The sequence below is a fragment of the Mustelus asterias genome, chromosome 4 (genome assembly GCF_964213995.1).
Source record: "Mustelus asterias chromosome 4, sMusAst1.hap1.1, whole genome shotgun sequence".
NCBI lineage: Eukaryota > Metazoa > Chordata > Chondrichthyes > Carcharhiniformes > Triakidae > Mustelus > Mustelus asterias.
The window spans coordinates 35017503-35032636 of record NC_135804.1 but is presented as its reverse complement, the minus strand read 5'-3'; positions in this window follow the sequence as shown (position 1 = coordinate 35032636).

The following is a 15134-nucleotide window of genomic DNA, read 5'->3' as shown; positions in this document are numbered from 1 at the left end:
AATTGCTGATATTTTTTCAGGCAAAGTGTGTAAGGGGGGGCCTGATAATGGGTCTAAAAGTCAAATCTGAAACACACCCAGTGTCAAGTCCTCCAGCATTTAGAATCAAAATGGTAAAATAGGGCCCATGGAGTCCAGTGATTCCACCATATTCACAAGTTAACTAGGGATGGTTAATAAATGCTGGCCTTTTAATGCCCATCTTCTGAGAATGAATAGCTGTATTTCTTATCTTCTGATAACATGTTTGTCATATATGCATATAATGTATGTTGAGTTTTGGGGTACATACTGCCCCTTTAAGAATGTGGATCAGGTGACCCCTGGGGGATTAGCTCCTCCCAGTGTGGGACCAGGTTGTTCAGTCTTAGATCTGACTGTGAAATCGTGTACTACTACGATAAAGAGCTTCCAATGTTCAAGTTATCAAGCCTACCTCGTGGGAGGCACCATAAGTCGAGAGGCACATAATTAACAATGTTAGGCAAGGGCAAATCTCAGTTTTCAATGATTTAATGAAAAACAATACATAACCCCAGATCCTTGTCCACATCTTGTGTTGAACATCGTGCCCCCATCCCTCAAATGAGAACTGACCCCAGCACACTCATTGTGTAAGGTTCATTAAAAAGTAATTGTGGGCTCCTGGCAGTGCCATAGGTCAACCAATTAGTGTGTGTGGAGGAAAGGAAATGGCTGATGCAGTTTATTCTTTGGCCAGTACTCAGACCGAAAGCAAAATAAGTTAAATATATTTATATAAATATAACAGATCTTGTCATTCTACGAGCAATTGCACTTCGGTGAACTGGCCCTTTAAGCTTTAAAACGCAGCAATCTGTCATCTCTACGATACTGAAGGACAGGAAAGCCATAATGTTCATGATACCCTGCGCCATAGGGAGTCACATAGAACTGCATCGGAGAAATAACAAATAAATCAGCCATTCAGCCCAACTAGTCTGTACTCGTTGTTGTGATGCCATTAATTCTGTGTGTTCCTGTGTTTCTCTGTGGACATTGCAACATTTTGGAGAACAACATGTTCCAATGTTGGTACTCAGGTTTCGTCCGAGTGATAAGGGTTCCTGCTGTGAGTGTGTTGATAGGTCCCCAGCTCAATTCAAGGATCAGTGACGGGCAGTCAATTTTAGTGAGCCATTTCCTAGTCAGGCAATTTTAATTCAAGTGAGAAGTTTAGGGAAAGGTTCATATGCCCCTCAGAGTTAGGGGACAAGGGGGAGGGTCAGGGAGAGCTCCCAAGGAGAGTTTCAGGTAAGGAGAAAAGACAGGACAGAAATGACTTTCAATTAGGAAAAGAGAAAGGAGCAGAGAAACAGGGAGAGATCCCACCTGAAGAAAGGATCTAATGAATGTTCAGAAGTCTTCTGAAAGAACTGTTTGAAATTGAGTTAACCCAAGCAAGAAACCTGGCAATTGGGACAGTGATAAATCTTCACTGGGTTTTTTCGTACCTGTAAGGGTTACTGGATAAAAGGAATAGTGTGGGTTGGAATAATATTCTAGTATCTAAATTGAAATCTTTCCCCCCATTTTGTCAAGTGTAATAGAGTTAATTTCTCTTGTTTAATAAACGTTTCATTCTTTTACTAAAAGTTAAACAGCAAACGCCCGTGTATCTTTGCAAAAACTGCCCTCCATGTTTAAAAAAATAGTCATGATTTATCAAATCATGTTCCCTTTTGTGATCTGACTTTTCCAGTATTAACATCAGCTGGCGTTCATAATGTTGTGTTTATGTAGCGTGCAAGTCCCCTTCCATTCCATCTGCCTCATCTCAATACTCCAGCATATCTTTCTGTTCCTTTCCTCTCACATATTCATCTAGTTTCCTACTGAAACTATCGAGGCTACCTGCCTGAACCACTTCCTGTGGCAGTGAGTTCCACATTATCATTCTTTGAGTAAAGAAAGTAGGAGACAGAGGGTGGTGATTGAAGGCTGTGTGACTGGAGGTCGGGTTCCAGTGGCATATCACAAGGATCAGTGCTAGGTCCCTTATTATTCGTGATACATAAATGATATAGTTGCAAATGTGGGGTGGATAAGTAAGTTTGCGAGTGACAAAAAGATTGGTAGAGTGGTTAATCGTGAGGAAGAAGATCTTAGGTTGCAGGAAGATATAGATGGGTTGGTCAGATGGGCAGATCATTGGCAGAAGGAATTCAATCCTGAAAAATGCACGGTGATACACCTTGGAAGGAATAACAAGACAAGGGAGTACTCAATGAATAGCAAGACATTAGAAAGCTCAGAGGAACAGGGGGATCTTGGAGTGCTTGTCCACAGATCCCTGAAGGAGACAGGACAGGTGAATTGGGTAGTTAAGAAGGCATATGGCTCACTAGCCTTTATCAGTCACGGTATAGATTATAAGAGCAAGGAGGTTTGAGTACTGGAGTGCTGGAGTATTGTATGCAGTTCTGGTCACCTCACTATAAGAAAGAAGTCCAAAGATGTGCAGGTTAGGTTGATTGGCTATGCTAAAATTGCCCCTTAGTGTCCTGAGATGCGTAGGCTAGAGGGATTAGTGGGTAAATATATGGGGTAGGGCCTGGGATTGTGGTCGGTGTTGACTCGATGGGCCAAATGGCCTCTTTCTGCACTGTAGGGTTTCTATGATGCCTTCTATGAAGTGATTGCACTGCAGAGGGTCCAGAGGAGATTCACCAGGATGTTGCCTGGGTTGGAGCACATGAGCTATGAAGAGAGGCTGGATAGGCTTGGGTTGTTTTTTGTAGAGCAGAGAAGGCTGAAGGGGGACCTGATTGAGGTGAATAAGATTATGAGGGGTATGGACAGAGTGAATAGGAAGCAGCTGTTTCCCTTGGTTGAAGGGTCAATAACAAGGGGGTATAAGGATATAATTTTAAGGTGGGTTGTGGGAGGTTTTGAGGGGATTTGAGGAAACATTTTTTCACCCAGAGAGTGGTGGGAGCTTGGAATGCACCAACAGGGCGGGTAGTAGAGGTGGGAGACCTCACAACTTGAAATGTCAAAACATTCAAGGCTATGGGCCCGAATGCTGGAAAGTGGGATGAGTGTACATTAAAGTAGTTAGATGGAATTTTCCCAAAAGGTTTCTTAGTGTCATAATAGCGTGAAAATGGGAGTCGGCACTGCAATTGTCCGGTGCGCTGTCAGTTTAGGAGGAGTCTAAGTACGCTGGGGAAGTAGGCTTCAAAACCTGCCCACTGAGCAGGGTGCCTTGATCTGCCGGTAAACTGCGAGACCTCCTCTCGCCCACCCCCACGGACATCGGACGTCAGCCCCCTACACCAACACGGGTCACCAACATCAGGGCATGAGGACTCTTCCAATGAGTCCCCTGGCGGACCCCCGACATGCCTCCCCCATCACGGCTCCCTCTGCAACCCACCTTGCATGTCTCACCCCCTTGCATGGCCCCACCTTTGCATAGCCCCACCTTTGAATGATTGCCACCCCTCCTCCCAGTGCAGAGATCCAAAGATGTGCAGGTTAGGTGAATTAGCCATGGGGTTATGGGGATGGAGTGGAAGACAGGGTCAGATGCTCTTTCGGAGAGTCAGTGCGGACTCAACAGGCCGAATGGTCTCCTTCTGCACTGTAGAGATTCTATGATGTACGATTCCCATTCCTGATCATCTCATTCATACCCGATTTCAAGAGGTGGCATGGAGAAAGATGCAGCGAAGTATCAAGGCTAAGGAAATTATGCTGTCTGTTGGGAATTTTCTCGAAGCTGCTTCTGCTCCACTGCCACCATAACTTTGTTGGAAGTACAACAGATCTCTACTTTCGCCTGTGAATGGGAGTTCCAATATACATCCAGCCAAATGCTGAGAAATTCCCAGCCACTTATCTTCCAGGACCGATCAAGTAAACACCACAATCACAATCTTCAACAACTTTTTCCAAAGCTTTAAATTTTACGATGTGAAATCAGAGAAGCAATATGAAGTATCTCATCCTCATTCTGCAAATGTCTTCAGACTTATGCAATAAAACAGCTTCTCCACCTTTCAATATACAAAACGGGCAGGCAATGGCTTAGTGGTATTATCGCTAGACGATTAGACCAGAAACTCAGCTAATGTTCTGGGGACCTGGGTTCGAATCCCACCACAGCAGATGGTGGAATTTGAATTCAATAAATATATCCGGAATTAAGAATCTATTGATGACCATGGAACCATTGTCGGAAAAGCCCATCTGGTTCACTAATGTCCTTTAGGGAAGGAAATCTGTCATTCTTACCCGGTCTGGCCTACATGTGATTCCAGAGCCACAGCAATGTGGTTGATTCTCATCTGCCCTCCAAGGGCAACTAGGGATGGACAATAAATGCAGGTCAGCCAGCGACACCCTTGTCCCACGAATGAATAAATAAAAACGTTATTTGAACCAGATACTTTGCAAATAGTCACAATTAACCAATGCACTGTTCAGTATGTTAGCTTTGTTAGCTCCAGTATGCATCATGTTATATTTTGAAACATTAAATAGTCTTTTCCATTCATGAAATGTTGGAAATATTGCTATTTTGATTTCACATTTCCACTCTTGGAGTTCTTTAATCTTTTATCTCTGTACTATTCACTTTCATAGCTGGAGCTGTTCATCCACAACTGACTGCAAAATCCATCCCATTATGAACAACCTTTAAAATATACGTCCCAGGATCCATCTCAGGAAGCCTTCATTAACCACAACTGTCCAATTAGAACTATAATTATTAATAACTATCCTATTATCTAGCCAATTATTCAAAATTTTACCTGCTCCTTGATTTCATGAAGTTTCTCTTTGGTCAGAACTCTCATGAGAAGGACCTTATCAGCTTCTTCTAAAAGCCCAGATATCAATGTATTACCCTTTATCCACTAACTATAATGCGATGAAAGAATTTTAATTAATTTGCCATATGACCTATTTTTTGTAAACCCATGTCGGCTTAAATTTATTTCCTTTGCTCTCACTAGATAGTTTTAAATTACACCTCTTATAATGGACTTCAATATTCTCCCTTTATAAATGGCTAACTGCCGGTGATTCCCCAAGATCATTGCCTGACCTCTTTTGAAAGTAAGAATTTCATTAGCAATTTTTCAGTATTTCTCCTTATCCATGGAGGTTAACAGCACTGCTCATTCTCTCCAGTACAGTCAGACGAACTAGTGTATTATGAATCTTAAAGAACTCCAGTTTCGCAATGACCACTGCATTATTGATCATTATTTTATTCATAAATGTAATCGTCGCAAAAAAAAAATCAGTGTTGTTGCTGCCATTTTGGATTCAAAATGACATCCATGGCTCACTCAAACACTTCTGGTGTGCACCGGACCAGACACTGCCTTGGATAGGGAGTGAGTTCTCCAGAAATATACAGAGCCAGCAGACTGTGATGTCAATCGCTATGTGACTTGATGCTCACGGTGCCATGTTAGAGATGCACTGCAGACTCTCTTAACCTCATGTGTAGAACACACATTCAAAAATGCGAAGTGTTGCCCACGAGCTCTACTTTAAGAGATCATCAACTACTTTCAGGTTAGTTGCTGATTGATTTGTGCTGGCTTTTAACTAATTTTTCTGTAAATTTTGGAGGCGTGCACTACAACCTAAAGGTGCTAAAGTTTACAGGGAGTGGTGTGTCAGGTACTGAAGGATTCAAGGATTCTACACAAACATTGGTGCAATAGTTTGTACCCCCATTTGCTGCCAACATGACTTGGAGAATGAGCAGGGGTGACACAGTGGAAGACAACTGGCTAAAAGAGGGGCAGGGTGTGAGAGAAAGATGCTCAGCAGAAGGCCATGTATGTCCAAGGTATTCGGGGATGAATTTTCCTACCCGAGCTCCACCAAAGAACAATGTGTCAGTTACCTCCACTATGCTAAGGAGGTGCTCACCAAAATCTGCAGCGACAACTGCAGCCTCTGATTAGGGCAAAGACAGCATTGGGGTATAACCAGTTCCTGGGCAAGGTCCCCCCAGTTGTTCTGCTCCTAGGTGAGGAGGGATGAACTGGCTTCACTTCTTTCTTCAACCTCCTCGGTTGGTCACAAGAAGGTTAATTCAAAAAGTTTCCCTTCTCTCAAGGATACCTTTCCCAAGGCCAAATATATTTATGTTTTAAAAGGAGCCAATTTAGCCAGGCTTTCATGAGTTAGTTTACTTGCTATTAAAACACGAGAAGAAGTGCAGAAGGAGGCTCTTTGGCCTATCAAGATTGTTGCCAAGCAATTAATGAAGGTGAGGTGAAAGTGAAGGCTAACATGAAGTGATGCTGGTCTCTCACAAACATGGGCCCCCTAGCGAGATGTGAAGTCACTAACCAGCATGTTTAAGGTAGGGTTGCATGCCAGAACCATTGGAAAGCTGACTGGATTGGAAGCAACGGGATGGGATAATCAGGCATTGTGATCCTTGCGCCCTTTTTCGACTCTCAATTTTGCCTCCAAGTCGTTTTCTCCATTGGATCAGTTATGTTCTACAGTTCTAAAAACTATTATCCTATTTGGTTCACTATTGTGCTTTGGGAAAGGAAATCTGCCATCCTTACCTGGTCTGGCCTACATGTGAATCCACATGATGGCACAGCAGTGTGGTTGACTCTTAACTGCTCTCAGGGATGGGCAGTAAATGCTGGCCCAACCAGCGACACACACACCCCATGAACGATTAATAAAAAACAAAGGGGGATTGTCACACAGGAGAATGTTTTTGGAAATCCTTCAGTATTTTTATCCATAATGTGAAAATAATGCTATTTATGAGTCAATTCATATCATTCAGCGACTTTTTAGGATGCATGTAAAAAACAGCATAACATCTTAGCAGGCATAATTCTTGCTGTGGCTTTAGCTTTGCAATGTCAACAAGCCCCTTCAGAGAACAAAATCCCTTCTGGAAGAGTTCACTTCCCAAGCTATAATTGGAATCTGGAGTCTATTTATTTAGCAATTGCCTATTCAAGTCTTATACTTTGGGAGTTTAATTGGCTGAAAAACTGTTCCCTAGAGTCAGTTTTTACAAATCAAACTGTTCACAAAGGGGCAATGGAATCTGAAAATAGATGTGTCAGAAAAGTGATATAAATTGAAGAAAAATGGATTAAAATGCAGATGTTAGGTTAGGGAGAAAAAAAGTTATAATATGTAGAAGGAAACAGAAGTTAGGAGAAAACAACAGTAACAAGAAGCAGTGCTTCAATTATTTTGTTTCAAATTACGTTTACTTTTTGTATTTTGAAATTCCACTGCAGGGATAAAGCTACTTTTCATGTTGAGCCATCGAACAACTGTAATCTTAATATGCAGATCGAAGAGCTATTGAGTGTCTGGCCTAAAGGACTAGCTAAAAATCTAAAGATGTACTCCGGAAGCTTCCTAAGTTGAACAAACAATGTTATTTGCAAGGTTGCTTCACCAATGCTATGTGTTTGTCCATTGAACACTCTTTCTAACTAGGAAATCTTAGAGAAATTCCCTGCACTGGATGTTGATTGGTCGTTCAGACCACATGGCCCTTACTCAGTAAGGCTGGTCTTAAAGTGACAATGACCATACTCACCGAGGGTCGAATTTTCCCGTCCCACCCGCCACAGGAATCAAGGCGGGTGGGACAGAAAATTTGGCGGATCCATGCAAAGGTCCGTTGACCTTGGGCTGGAATTTCTGGTCTTGGGGGCAGTGCGGCCAGAAAATCCCACCCCAAAAGTCTAGAGCTTCTATTCTTTTACCTGGAAAAGCTCACTGGCACGTTTCCCATTCTTTCAAAATACATTGGGCAGGATTTTACGACCTTGTTCGTCCCGAAACAAGAAAATCCTGCCTGTGGACCTTCCCATTATCCACCCCTCACCTGCTCCGATTCTTGTGGCGGGCGGGGCGGTAAAACTCCGGCCATTGTAATCTTTTACTTATTCACTTGTTGTTGACTTTTTAAATTTTGTTTTCAATCTTGAATGTGTTTTTTTCACCTTCCTTCATTTTTCCTAACCCACCTTCTTTCTAGTTTGCTTAAAAATTCTGCAAGATACTGGTATTGATCTGCCTGCGTAGAATTCAGTTTCTTTTGATGGTGCATATTTAATTAATACTATTCCAGGATATATAGAGTTGTATCTGCTTAAAAATACACAATAATGATTTAGTGCTTTCCCATTTATTAATTTGCCTGTCCAATTGTTACCTCATTGTTTTAAATAACCAGAGAATCCTGACAGTGCAGAAGGAGGCCATTTGGCCCATTGAGTTTGCACTGATCCTCCGAAAGAAGATCGTACCCAGTTCCAGCTTCACTTCAGGGTCACAAAGTTTTAGACAAAGGATGACATTTTCCTGTATCTATTAGTAACATGTAGTAATAGAGATGTGGAGGAAGAAATTGCAAAGCAGATTGTGGATAGGTGTGGAGGTCACAGGGTAGTTGTCATGGGTGACTTTAACTTTCCAAATATTGATTGGAACCTTTATAGGTCGAATAGTTCGGATGGGGCAGTTTTTGTACAGTGTGTGCAGGAGGGTTTCCTGACACAATATGTGGATAGGCCGACAAGAGGTGAGGCGACATTGGATTTGGTACTGGGAAATGAACCGGGCCAAGTGTTAGATTTGGTTGTGGGAGAGCACTTTGGAGATAGCGACCACAATTCGGTGTCTATTGTCATTGCAATGGAGGGGGATAGGGCCGTACGGCAGAGCAAGGTTTATAATTGGGGAGGGGTAATTATGATGTGATTAGGCAAGAATTAGGGAGTATAAGATGGGAACAGAAACTGTCAGGGAAAGCACAAATGAAAAGTGGAGCTTGTCCAAGGAACAAATACTACGTGTCCTTGATAGGTATGTCCCTGTCAGGCAGGGAGGAAATGGCTGAGTGAAGGAACCATGGTTCACAAAAGGGGTTGAATGTCTTGTCAAGAGGAAGAAGGAAGCGTATGTAAGGGTGAGAAAACAAGGTTCAGTTGGGTCCATTGAGGGTTACAAGTTAGCAAGGAATGAGCTGAAAAAAGGGCTTAGGAGAGCTAGCAGGGGGCATGAGAAGTCCTTGGTGGGTCGGATCAAGGAAAACACCAAGGCTTTTTACTGTTATGTGAGGAATAAAAGAATGACCAGGGTGAGGTTAGGGCCGGTCAAGGACAATAGTGGGAACTTGTGCATGGAGTCAGAAGAGATAGGAGAGGCGATGAATGAATACTTTTCTTCAGTGTTCACCAAGGAGAGGGGCCATGTTTTTGAGGATGAGAGTGTGATACAGGCTGATAGGCTGGAGGAGGCAGATGTTCTGAGGGAAGATGCATTAGCAATTTTGAAAAACCTGAAGGTCGATAAGTCCCCTGGGCCAGATGAGATATATCCTAGGATTCTTTGGGAGGCAAGGGATGAGATTGCAGAGCCTTTGGCTTTGATCTTTGGGTCCTCGCTGTCCACGGGGATAGTGCCAGAGGACTGGAGAGTGGCGAATGTTGTTCCTCTGTTCAAGAAAGGAAATAGGAATGACCCTGGTAATTATAGGCCTGTTAGTCTTACTTCGGTGGTCAGTAAGTTAATGGAAAAGGTCCTGAGGGCTAGGATTTACGACCATTTAGAAAGATGCAGCTTAATCCGGGATAGTCAACACGGATTCGTGAAGGGTAAGTCTTGCCTCACAAATTTGATTGAATTTTTTGAGGAGGTAACTAAGTGTGTCGATGAAGGTAGAGCAGTTGATGTCATATACATGGATTTTAGTAAGGCGTTTGATAAGGTTCCCCATGGTTGGCTCATAAAGAAAGTAAGGAGGTGTGGGATAGAGGGAAATTTGGCTGATTGGATAAGTAACTGGCTATCTCATAGAAGACAGAGGGTGGTGGTGGATGGAAAATTTTCAGACTGGAGACCAGTTACCAGCGGTGTACACAAGGATCAGTGCTGGGTCCTCTGCTATTTGTGATTTTTATAAATGACTTGGAGGAGGGGGCTGAAGGGTGGGTCAGTAAATTTGCGGATGACACCAAGATTGGTGGAGTAGTGGATGAGGTGGAGGGCTGTTGTAGGCTGCAAAGAGACATTGATAGGATGCAGAGCTGGGCCGAAAAATGGCAGATGGAGTTTAACCCTGATAAGTGCGAGGTGATTCATTTTGGTAGGACAAATTTGAATGCGGATTACAGGGTCAAAGGTAGGGTTCTGAGGAATGTGGAGTGACAGAGAGATCTTGGGGTTCATATCCACAGATCTCTGAAGGTTGCCACTCAAGTGGATAGAGCCGTGAAGAAGGCCAATAGTGTTTATTAACAGGAAGTTTGAGTTTAAGAGCCGTGGGGTTATGCTGCAACTGTACAGGACCTTGGTGAGACCACATTTGGAATATTGTGTGCAGTTCTGGTCACCTCACTATAAGAAGGACGTGGAAGCACTGGAAAGAGTGCAAAGGAGATTTACCCGGATGCTGCCTGGTTTGGAGGGTAGGTCTTATGAGGAAAGGTTGAGGGAGCTAGGGCTTTTCTCTTTAGAGCAGAGGAGGTTGAGTGGCGTCTTAATAGAGATTTATAAGATGATGAGGGGGATAGATAGAGTGGATGTTCAGAAACTATTTCTTCGGGTGGATGTAGCTGTTACTAGGGGGCATAACTGTAAGGTTCGTGGTGGAAGATATAGGAGGGATGTACGAGGTAGGTTCTTCACTCAGAAAGTGATTGGGGTGTGGAATGGACTGCCTGCGGTGATAGTGGAGTCGGACACTTTAGGAGCTTTCAAGTGGTTATTGGATAGGCACATGGAGCACACTAGAATGATAGGGAGTGGGATAGCTTGATCTTGGTTTCGGAAAAGGTTCGGCACAACATCGTGGCCGAAGGGCCTGTACTGTGCTGTACTGTTCTATGTTCTATGTTGCATTGGAAACAGTTCGAGGTCAGTTCCTTGAATTTTCCTTTGTTCAAGTAATTTTTAAACAATTACTTTATTTTCCTAGATGGCCTAAGGAAATTCTAAATTATTGAAATTATTTTATTCAATCAAAAATAAAATTATTTTGCTTAATAAAGAATGAAATTATTTTTTTCAATAAAAAATTTCTGGAATTAAGAATCTACTGATGGCCATGAAACCATTGTTGATTGTCAGAAAAACCCATTTGGCTCACTTAGGGAAGGAAATCTGCCACCCTTACCTGGTCTGACCTACCTGTGACTCCAGATCCACAGCAATGTGATTGACTCTCAACTGCCCTCCAAGGGCAAATAAGGATGGGCAATAAATGTTGGCCAACCAGCGACACCTATGTCCCACGAATGAATAAAAAATATACGTATTTTCTAGATTTTGACATGTGCCAATCATTAACTGTTGTACTTTCCTTTATTGCCGATAACTCATTCCTCATTTGCTTAATATTTTTATTTAAAAAAATATTTTTGTGGTAACTTGAGGCAGGTGTCAGCTTGTTGCAAACAAATGTAAATTTTATTGGGAACACACATTGAGATATTTATAGACTTGGCACCATCTTACTACCCAGAGCACAGCACTGCCCACCCACTGGTCGATCGGCAGGGGAGAAGGGCAACTACTCCCCTTACGAAATTTCCATTTCGTTCGAATTGATCCTGTTATTTGGTAGTCATTTATTGAGCTTTACCACCCTGATTTTTTTACGGCCTTATCTCCTGTTTTATGATTATATTTTCCAGTGTTACCCTTGTTTTTGTTTAATTTTCCATCAAATGCCTTATATTTTCCTCCTGATATATGCCTCTTGGCTTGGTGCCTGTTTTATCTTATGTCTCTCTGAGGTACTTTATGACATATTTCTACAGTAATGTTCAGCTGAACAGAATGAGAAAGGCATAAAACCCATGGGGGTAGGAAAAAGATCCATTAGATTATAAACTTTTATTGCAAGTCAGAGATTAACAAGGTATCTAACTGCAAATACAGAGGGTTTTGCTGATTAATGAATTAAGTTAAAATTAAAGAAGATTTGTTTGTGAAAAGTCAAAATGCAATTTTACAAGATGGATTATCTGGCACAAGAGTCAGACTGCCTACTCTTACCATTATGCCATCACGGAATCGTCACCCTCTTACACCCAAGGGTAACTGCAACACTCTCTGCTGCACCCTTTCCTTTCGTTCTCCCCTATGTACTTTACGAATGGTATGTTTTGTCTGTAATTATACTTTTCACTGTATCCCAATACATGTGACAATAATAAATTAATTCAATTCAATCAATTCAATTTAATCTAATATTATCTTTAAGTTCTCGAGTTAGCCACAATTATAAGAACTAGCAGCAGGAGTGGGCCATTTGGCCCCTCGAGCCTGCTCCGCCATTCAATAAGATCATGGCTAATCTTTTAGTTGACTCAGCTCCACTTACCCGCCTGCTCACCATGACCCTTAATTCCTTTACTTTTCAAAAATCTATCTAACTTTGTCTTAAAAACATTCAATGAGGTAGCCTCAACTGCTTCACTGGGCAGGGAATTCCACAGATTCCCAACCCTTTGGGTGAAGAAGTTCCTCCTCAACTAAGTCCTAAATCTGTAACCCTTATTTTGAGGCAATGCCCCTTAGTTTTGGTTTCACCCGCCAGTGGAAACAACTTCCCTGCTTCTATCTTGTCTATTCCCTTCATAATTTTATATATTTCTATAAGATCCCCGCTCATTCTTCTAAATTCCAATGAGTATAGTCCCAGTCCAGTCAGTCTCTCCTCATAAGCCAACCCTCTCAACTCCAAAATCAACCCCGTGAATCTCCTCTAAAACCCCTCCAGTGCCAGTATCTCCTTTCTCAAGTAAGGAGACCAAAACAGTACACAGTATTCCAGGTGTGGCCTCATCAACATCTTATACAGCTGCAACATAACCTCCCTGTTTTTAAACTGCATCCCTCTAGCAATGAAGGACAATTTACCTTCTTAATTATCTGCTGCACATGCAAACCAACTTTTTCTGATTCATGCACAAGGACACCTAGGTCCCTCTGCACAGTAGCATGCTGCAATTTTTTACCATTTAAATAATAGTCCATTTTGCTGTTATTCCTACCAAAATGGATGACCTCACATTTACCAACATTATACTCCATCTGCCAGACCCTTGCCCACTCACTTGAACTATCTGTATCCCTTTGCAGACGTTCAGTGTCCCCTGCACGTTTTGCTCTACCACTCATCTTAAGTGTCATCTATGAACTTTAGAACATAGAACATAGAACAGTACAGCACAGAACAGGCCCTTCGGCCCACGATGTTGTGCCGAGCTTTATCTGAAACCAAGATCAAGCTATCCCACTCCCTATCATCCTGGTGAGCTCCATGTGCCTATCCAATAACCGCTTAAACGTTCCTAAAGTGTCTGACTCCACTATCACTGCAGGCAGTCCATTCCACACCTCAACCACTCTCTGCGTAAAGAACCTACCTCTGATATCCTTCCTGTATCTCCCACCACGAACCCTATAGTTATGTCCCCTTGTAATAGCTCCATCCACCCGAGAAAATAGTCTTTGAATGTTCACTCTATCTATCCCCTAACTTTGACACACTACACTTGGTCCCCAACTCCAAGCCATCTCTGGAAATTGTAAACAATTGCGGTCCCAACACTAATCCCTGAGGCACACCACTAGTCACTGATCCACTCTTCCTGTCAGTTTTTATTTCTTCAGAGATGTACAATCATTGTATTAGTTCTTTAAATAATTGGAATGGCCTGCCTATCATCATACCAGTTAATCCAGTTTCCTAATCTACCTTAACCAACTTGTCTCTCATACCCAGGAACATGGAACATTGGAATTAGGAACAGAAGTAGGCAAATACAACTCTTCAAATCTGCTCCACCATTCAATCAGATCATGGCTGATCTCTCCCTGGTCTCAAATCCACCTCCCCACCTGTTCCCCATATCCCTCTTTCCCTTTTTTAAATTAGAAATATGTCTATCTCCCTCTTGAAACCATTCAGCGATTCATACTCCACCATGCTATGGGTCCGCAAGTTCCACAAATTCACCACCTTCTGCGAGAAGTAGTTACTCCTCATCTCAGTTTTAAATCACCTCTCAATCTATACCTGTGACCACTTGTTCTAGATTGCCCCATAGAGGAAACATTTGGTCTACATTTACTTTACCAATTCCTTTTAAAATTTGATATCACTCGATCAGATCCCCTTTCATCCTTCTAAACTCCAGCGAGTACAAGCCCAAACTGTTTAATCTCTCCTCAAAAGCCAACCCTTTCATCCCCAGAATCAATCTGATGAACCTCCTCTGAACTGCCTCCAATGCCACACATCCTTCCTCAAATAAGAAGACCAAAACTGGACGCAATGCTCATCAATACCCGATATCCACATAGCTTGCCTTGTCCAGATTTATTATCCAAGTTGGGTATTTAACTAAATTACCCCAAACTCAACATAAAATTCTGTCCTATTATGATCATACATTCCCCGTGGCTCCTTTCACACAAAGTTATTAATTAACCCTGACTCATCGCACAATACTAGATCCCAAATAGCCTGGTCCCTGGTTGGTGCCTTGACACATTAATCTAGAAAACTATCCTGAATGTAATTCATTAACTAGTCCTCCACATTATTACTGCAAATTTAGTTTACTCTTTCAATGTGATAATTGAAGTCCCCCATGATTACATGTATCTCAGTTTACCTGATCTGACACTGTAATTACAGTGAAGTGGCCAATAAGCTGTTCCCAATATTGTTTTTTGCCTCTTGTTGTTTCTTAGCTTCACCCATATTGATTCTACACCTTAATTCTCTCAATGAAGATCCTTTCTCTCTTAGTGACTTTATCCATTTGTTTAAATATCAGAGCAAACCTTCTCCTTTTCCATTTTGCCCCTCTCTTCTAAAGGTCAAGCATCCTGGAATATTTAATTCTCAAACTTGCTCCATCAACAGCCATGCTTCAGAAATGGCCATCGGATCGAACGCATTAGTTACTATCTGCATTGTTAATTCAACTTTTTTATTGTGAATGCCTTTGTGCATTCAAATATCGTACCTTTAACTTTAATTTATTTCTATTTCCCCCCGTGGTGTCATCCCAAGTTATTGTTTTCTCTCACTGCTTTTGAATTTCCCCTTTCCCGAATCCTCT